The following is a 7,460-nucleotide window of genomic DNA, read 5'->3' on the forward strand; positions in this document are numbered from 1 at the left end:
CTTGGATGCTAACGGCTGGGTGGATCGCGAAAGAGTAGATTCACGGAAGAGCTGGGATTTGGGACGGATGCCACGGGATGCTTGAAGATGGCGGCCTGATGCGGAAGGAAGGATCACGGGCTCGCTGGGAATCCGGAATGGGCACACGTCTTGATGCATCGTGGGATCTTGGACACTTGGTTGAGAGGCGGGCTGGTGCGAGGAGCCGGATGCGATCGCTGGGATTCCGTTGCTGTGGCCGGAAGAGGAGGAAATGGGGATGCTGTGGCGTTGATGGGAGGCGGATCATCCGGGATCGTACGCAGAAGAGGAAGGATGCTGGGATCTTCCTTGCTTTGAGGGAGATGAATGCGGTGATCACGGCTTGCAAATGGGGAAGGAGCTGGGGTGAATCGTGGTGATGGCTTGCTGATTTGGGAAGCTTGCAGACGTGGATGAGAGGTGGGGATGGCTGCTGATGGCGGCATACTCGGGCTGTTGGGCGGCGGAGGATTTGGAAGGGATGCACGGCATGGATGCGGTGGAGACGCGGTGAGGATGCGGTGCAGGATCGCTGGGATTTCCTTTGCCCTCGTGAGATGGAGCTGGGAGGCACCAATTTCCATCCAATTAGTCATCTAGGTAATAATAAAAAATAGTGTGATATGAAATTTGGCTTGTGGACGGACGATTTTGGTTCGTCGCGGGTCATCTGTTCTGACTGGAGGTCAATTGCAAGTCTTTCAAATCATGGGTTACCCAGCACCTCATAGTTATGATATGGCCAAATTAGATTTGCCCAAAATTCTTTCCCAAAAGCACAAAGAATTTGGACCCGATTCGGATCCGAACCCAACTCGGACCCGATCCGATCTTCAACCGGGTCGGATCTGGGAAGGGATCCTTCTTTAGTCAAATTTGTACTCAATGTGCATTTTATCTCTAATTTATGAAAATCTGTGCCAAACCCAAATATAATATTAATCCAGTGAATTTATCATTATCGGTTAGCAATAATACTAATTTAGGTGATATGTAGGTCGCACTTTTGTGCTCTCATCACACCCCCCAACTAGCTTATTGCTAGTCTCTAGCAATTTAGTGCGAAAATGATAAAATAAGAGTGCAAAAGTGTTATTTATTATATAAATATACTAAGATAAATACTCACTTTCGTAGAGCATTACGATTGCACTTAGCACGTGCAACAAGCCTTTAAACCCCTAGGTTACCCTAGTGGACGAGTGTTGTCTCGTAAGGGTTTGCAGTGAAGTTACCCACAAACTTCAATCCCAAAATAAAATTTATTTTATGAAATGAAAGTCTAATTTTAAGTACATAACTGATAAGAATTTCAAAAGCACACAAGATTTTAATTACTAAGTAGCCCAAATTCTAGGTTAGTATGCAATTTAAGTTGAAGTCATTAAGTTTTCCGTTAGGGAGTTGTAAAACTTATTTATACTTGAGTGCTCAGTGAAGTTTGGACCATGCACCAGCTAAGGTTTCGGATCTCCAAAATATCACTAATATTAGTAGTTTCCAAAAATTGGTCGGACAAGACCTATTTGCTGATTCAAAATCATCTTTTCTGCAGGATTTCGAGAGTTGTGGATGTTTACTTTAATACCTTATGGGCTTTATCTGTAATATTCCAGTTTACTCGAATTTTTACAACGACGGCTTTCGCACTATTATCTTTCTTAAGGTCAATATACATTTTTTTTTCATCATTTTTTTTTGTTTTTTTTGTTTTTTTGTTTTTGTTTTTGTTTTTTTTTCATTAAAGAGAAATGATAGTGTATATATTGTGCACTTTTACTCCTGTGATGATTCCTCCATGTAGCGAGCAATTAGTCGACAATTCTCATACCAGTTGGCATGAGGTGTCGGGCATTAAGACTCCCCTACGGACCTATGCTCAGGTTCCTCATCACAAGCCCGCTTACCTTTGACAATAGGTAGCCCTTTTCGATGTACCTGACTAAATCCACCATTTTTTTTTTTTTTTGGATCAGAAAAAGATGGTTCATCAGGATTCGAGGTTGCTACCATATTCTCAACACAATGTCGAACCTATACCTTAGAAAATGCAGGCCAGATGTGTTGTGAAATTCAAAGCACTAATTAGCTTACAACTCACTAAAAGGAACTTAATAAAAAGAACTCACTTTGCACTACTTCCAACTAGTCATTGGGCTCTTAGATTTTATATACCTTGTGTGTTGTATTTTTTTTTTCAAAAATTTTAACTAAAAACTTTTTTTTTATAAAATGCGTAAAAATACCCCCAAACCTAAATCTAACATTGTCTTCAATGTTAAAGAAAATTTAAAGCAGTAAGAGGACAGAGGAGAGGTTACCTGATATGGGTGGGTAAATTGAAAATTGGGACAAAATCCCCCAAACCTGCATGTTAGTAATTTATTGAACTTTTTTTTTTTTAATAGAAGATATTTACATGTTGGGTTGCCTCCCAAGAGCACTAAGTTTTATGTCTTCAGCCAGACAAAATGTAAATCTCCCTTTTTTTTCAACCATTATCTAAGAATGGTTTTGGACAAGTCCGATGAAGAACAGTCGGCTGATGACGATCTATGCTCATAAGGGGAACAGAACTAAGAGGCGCATGCTTGACCCCTTCCTCGGAATGGGCAAGGTAAGCTTCTAAAGGGTCCTCATTATAAGTTTGTAAGAAAGTCTCCTGAACCAGACTTTCAATCATGTCAACTTCATTGATTTCTTTGTCGTCTGGTGGTTGTTTACTTATGTTGAAGACATTAAGCTCGACTTTCATGTTGCCAAAAGATAACTTCAGCATCCCATTTCGACAGTTGATCAAAGCATTTGCTGTGGCTAAGAAAGGTCTACCTAAAATTATAGGTGTGTGACTGTCTGGATGTATTGCAGGTTCAGTCTCAAGGATAACGAAGTCCACAGGATAGTAAAACTCATTTACTTTCACTATTACATCCTCTACAATCCCCTTGGGGTACTTCACTGTCCTATCTGCTAAGGAAAGGGTAATATTTGTTGGCTTTAATTCCCCCAAACTTAATTTTTGGTACACATAGTAAGGAAGTAGGTTTACACTGGCTCCTAAATCTAATAGAGCTCTTTGGATGATCGTCTCTCCTATTTTTATTTCAATAGTTGGGCAACCAGGGTCTTTGAATTTCGGGGCAATCTGTTGTTGAATGAGAGATGAGGCTTGTGCAGCCATAACAGCTTGCCTAGGAATACTTGTTTTTCTTTTGACCGTGGTGAGGTCTTTCAAGAATTTTGTATAGGAGGGAATTTGTCTTATGGCATCGAGAAAAGGTATATTTATTTGAACAGTTTTAAAGACTTCCATGATTTTGTTAGATGTATGCCTAGAAGCCAATCTGGCTGACACATTATTAATTCTAGGGACATAATTTTGTACTTGACTATTTATTATTGAATAAATAAAAGGCATCTTTTCATTCATATTGTTTATGTGTCTATGAATCGTCCAAGGAATTAATAAGATGATGATACATATTCTCAAGAGTTGAGAATTTGAGCCATGTATCATTGGTGATTAATTTCTAAATGCTCCTGATCAATGGATCATCACGAGGACGGTGATCGATCCGATCAGTGCACAGATCACTTTCCTTCTGGATGGACGAGACTTGAGTCCACAGTGTAGGGACACTGAAGTGATAGTGTAGGTACTTGTTAGAGAACAAGGGTACTGAGCGTGACCAAGACAAGAAGTCACTTGGATGTCTATCCACTCGTCAGTGACTTGCTTGATGTTGCAGTAGTGTGACTGGTCCTTTGACCTGCGGTGCTTCGGCTACTCATAGTGAGGTTATTGTAGTTTGACTGCACACATACATGGTCTCTAGCCATATGGGTCCATGCAGTGTAGATTGGCTGCAGTAAGTTCACTGTAGGAGTAGGGTATGCACCTATAAGGAATCTATCGACCTTGATAGAAGAGGAGTGATCCTATGTGATTTGTTAGACTGAGTTCTAAGACCTTGGCCAGGGCAGTAATATAAAGTGGAAAAAGAGTTTTCCACTATCGAACTCAAGTCGAATAAATCTTGACATATGACAGACGATGGGGTTTGACGAGTTGTCCATGACCTCCGTCCTGTAGGGATCCACGATAGTAGGACTGTATCACATGTTAACTGCACCTAGAGGTTCATCATTCCATTCTGCTGGGTAGCCACTACATGCTGCTAGGTGTCACTGGTGGATGGTGGGACTCATAGGGATTATCTTGATGATCGATAAACCCTAATGAGTTGAGTTGGAATCGTTCCAACCCATTGAAAGGAGTTTTCAATGATATTGAGATAGAGATCACAATATATCTCACTACCAGTCAGAATAGAACCTATGGGGTCACACACACTAGAAGTATTGACCGATCCGATGGTTGAAATCGTGATTAGGAATCACAAGTAATCAATTTGATTGATAAGAAGTTGAAGAAGGAACAAAGGGAATTAATTAATTGGACTTAAACACAAATCCTACTTCGGGTAGGATTCCTAGAGTCCTAATTGGATTAGGACTGGGAATCCTAGTTGGAGTAGGACTGGGATTCCTACTTGGAATAGGATTCCTACAATCCTAATGAGATTAGGAATTTTGAATTAAAATTGGATTCCTACTTGGAGTAGGATTCCTAGAAATCCTAATTGGATTAGGACTTCGGATTCAAATAGAGTCCTAATTGGATTAGGACTTCCTTAAGTCAAATTAATTATTAATCTAATGAATCAACATGACTCCTAATTGGATTAGGATTGAAGAGTTCAATTGAGTCATGGTTCATTCAAGTCCTAATTGGATTAGGACTAGCATAGATTGAACCCAATTTGGCCAATCCTAATTAGATTAGGATTAAACCATGAAAGAGGACCTAATCCTCTTTGGAAGAGGATTAGGCTAACCAAGTAAGAGGGGCATCAGCCCCTCTCCACTTGATTAGGTGCGACATGAAGAGAGAGGGGGCCGGCGCCCCCTCTTGGAAAGTTGTCAAGGGCTCCTAACTTGTAGGAGCCCTTCATCCTTATTAAAGGAGGACTAGGGCCGCGCCCTAGTTGAATCCTTTTCTCCTCTTCAAGCCGTGGAAGCCCCCTTCCTCTCTTGGTTCAGCCGCAAGCAAAGGGAGAAGAAAAGCCAAGAGTTGGGGCTTCCTTCCCTTCCTTCCTTCATCCAACGCAAGGAACAGAGAAGGCTGCGTAGGGGCTCATCTTCTTCCTCTTCTTCATCCTTCTTCTTCCTCCTTCAAGCACAATCAAGAGTTGATTGAAAGAGAGAGACATCAGCCATCAAAACTATCTCTGCAAGGGAGCTAGCACCCCGGTGAGATAGAGAGCTTGGATCGGATCCTGCTTCGTGTGGATACCCGTAGAGGCCGGACGTTTGAACGGCTTCAAGCGAACCCTCTTCCAAAACCACGAATTCAGATTTGCGGTGATCATCTACCCGCGCAAGGTGAAGATTTGATCTTCCTAATAGTTTTAAAAGTTTTAATTCTTACCTAATTACGAAAGGTCTAGAAACAATGTTCATGCGATGAACGTCGAACCCGTGCATGCCGATTCCGCTGCCATCTGATTTTTGTTTTGAAATATCAGCGGCATGGGCGGGTTCCCAACAGATTTCATCAAAATTAGATTGTTTCTTGGAGTCCTGAAGTCTACTGAGAAAAAAAACCTTGGGTTTGTATGTTTCTATGGGTTCTTCCCTTTCTTCCGGTTTGTCCTGTTCTGGACCCCTCTTCTGAATAGGATTCTTATCGGATTCAGTTTTATTTTCTTTTTCATTTTCAGGAAGTTGGACTTTATTATCCACTTGCTTGCCAGACCTTAAAGTGGTAATTGCCTGGACTTCATAGGTCGGATTTCCATCAGAATTGATTTGATACTGACCTATCTGACCTTGATTTTGTTGTCTACTAGGGTTAGGCACTGGTTGACTAGGTAGTTCACCTTTCTTCCTATCCCCTAGAGAGTTAGCTATTTGGCTCAGACTAACCTCAAGTTTTGCAATTGCTTGCGCATGGAATTGGTTAGTCTGGGCTTGGGCTGTATTGGTCTGTTGTTGTTGCTTGATAAAATTTTGTTGTTGTTTCATCATATTAGCCATCATGGTTTCTAATTGTGAAGGTTGCTGTGGGATAGGGGTATTATAAGGCGGTACAGATGGAACCAAAGGTTGGTTCATTTGTGGTGGACCTATCCTGGGAAAGTTGTTCTGAAAACCTAGTGGACCACCTTGATGCTGAATAGGTTCATTTTGCTTGTATGAGAAATTTGGGTGGAACCTATTATCAGGGTGGTAAACTGGGCTGAACGAGTTGGGAGTGGGCTTCTTAAAGGCACTATATGAATTTAGAGTATTTGCTTGCTCGGCCTTTATGTTAGGCAGACTAGGGCAGCACTCCACTAGATGCTCAGGACTGTTACACATAACACACAAACTATATGACTCGTGATCCACTTTCATGACGGAATTTGACTCTTTGTATGAACTCGAACTAGTGGAAACAGTGAAAGCATCAAACTTTTTACTCAAGTTGTTCATTCCAGCCACCAGATTGGACATGACATTTTTGAGTTCTGGGTCTGCTTTCATTTCATAATTACCTGGTTTTCTAGACCCAAACTCATCTCTAATTACTTCCTCACCATAGCTACTCCAATTTTGGGCATTTTCAGCTAAGTCAACAAGAAATTCATAGGCTTGATCCGGGGTTTGGTTCATGAACCTACCCTTGTGCATGGACTCAATCATGTTTCTATGTGCTGGAGGTAGTCCTTTATAAAAGAAGTGGACCAGATCAGCCTTATCAAGCCCATGGTGTGGGCATTTGACCAACAAGTCATGGAATCTTTCCCAAAGTTGGAAAAATTCCTCCTCAGATTTTTCTCTAAAAGTTCTTATGGCATTCTTAATTTTTTCAGTTTTTACCATGGGATAGAACTTAGCCATGAACTTTCTAGATAGTTGTTCCCATGATGTGATGGAATTTGAAGCAAGGGAATATAGCCATGCAGCGGCACGATCCTCTAAAGTCATGGGAAACAATCTTAATTTAATACCCTCTTCATCTAAGTTTTGATTTCTAAACATTTGACAGATTGTCAAAAATTTGTTCAGATGAATGTAGGGTTGTTCACTCTCGAACCCATGAAACTTGGGTAACATGTTTATTGTTGCAGCCCGAATCTCGAATTGGGCTGCATTATTAATCGGTAATACTATGCAGGTAGGGGGACTAGCGGATGCGGGTGCAAACAATTCATTCAGGGTTCTAATATGTTCACCCATTGTAGAGATCGACGGTTGGTTTACAGTTCGCAGGTTGTGATGAAAAGTTCTGTCAATCTCAGGATCAAATGGGGTTAACTTATCCCTTAATGACCTTCTACCATGCATACATTTTCCACAACTTAATTAGACTCAATTTTTTAAACGAAATCCTA

The sequence above is a fragment of the Phoenix dactylifera genome, unplaced genomic scaffold (assembly GCF_009389715.1).
Source record: "Phoenix dactylifera cultivar Barhee BC4 unplaced genomic scaffold, palm_55x_up_171113_PBpolish2nd_filt_p 000637F, whole genome shotgun sequence".
In the NCBI taxonomy this organism is placed as follows: domain Eukaryota; kingdom Viridiplantae; phylum Streptophyta; class Magnoliopsida; order Arecales; family Arecaceae; genus Phoenix; species Phoenix dactylifera.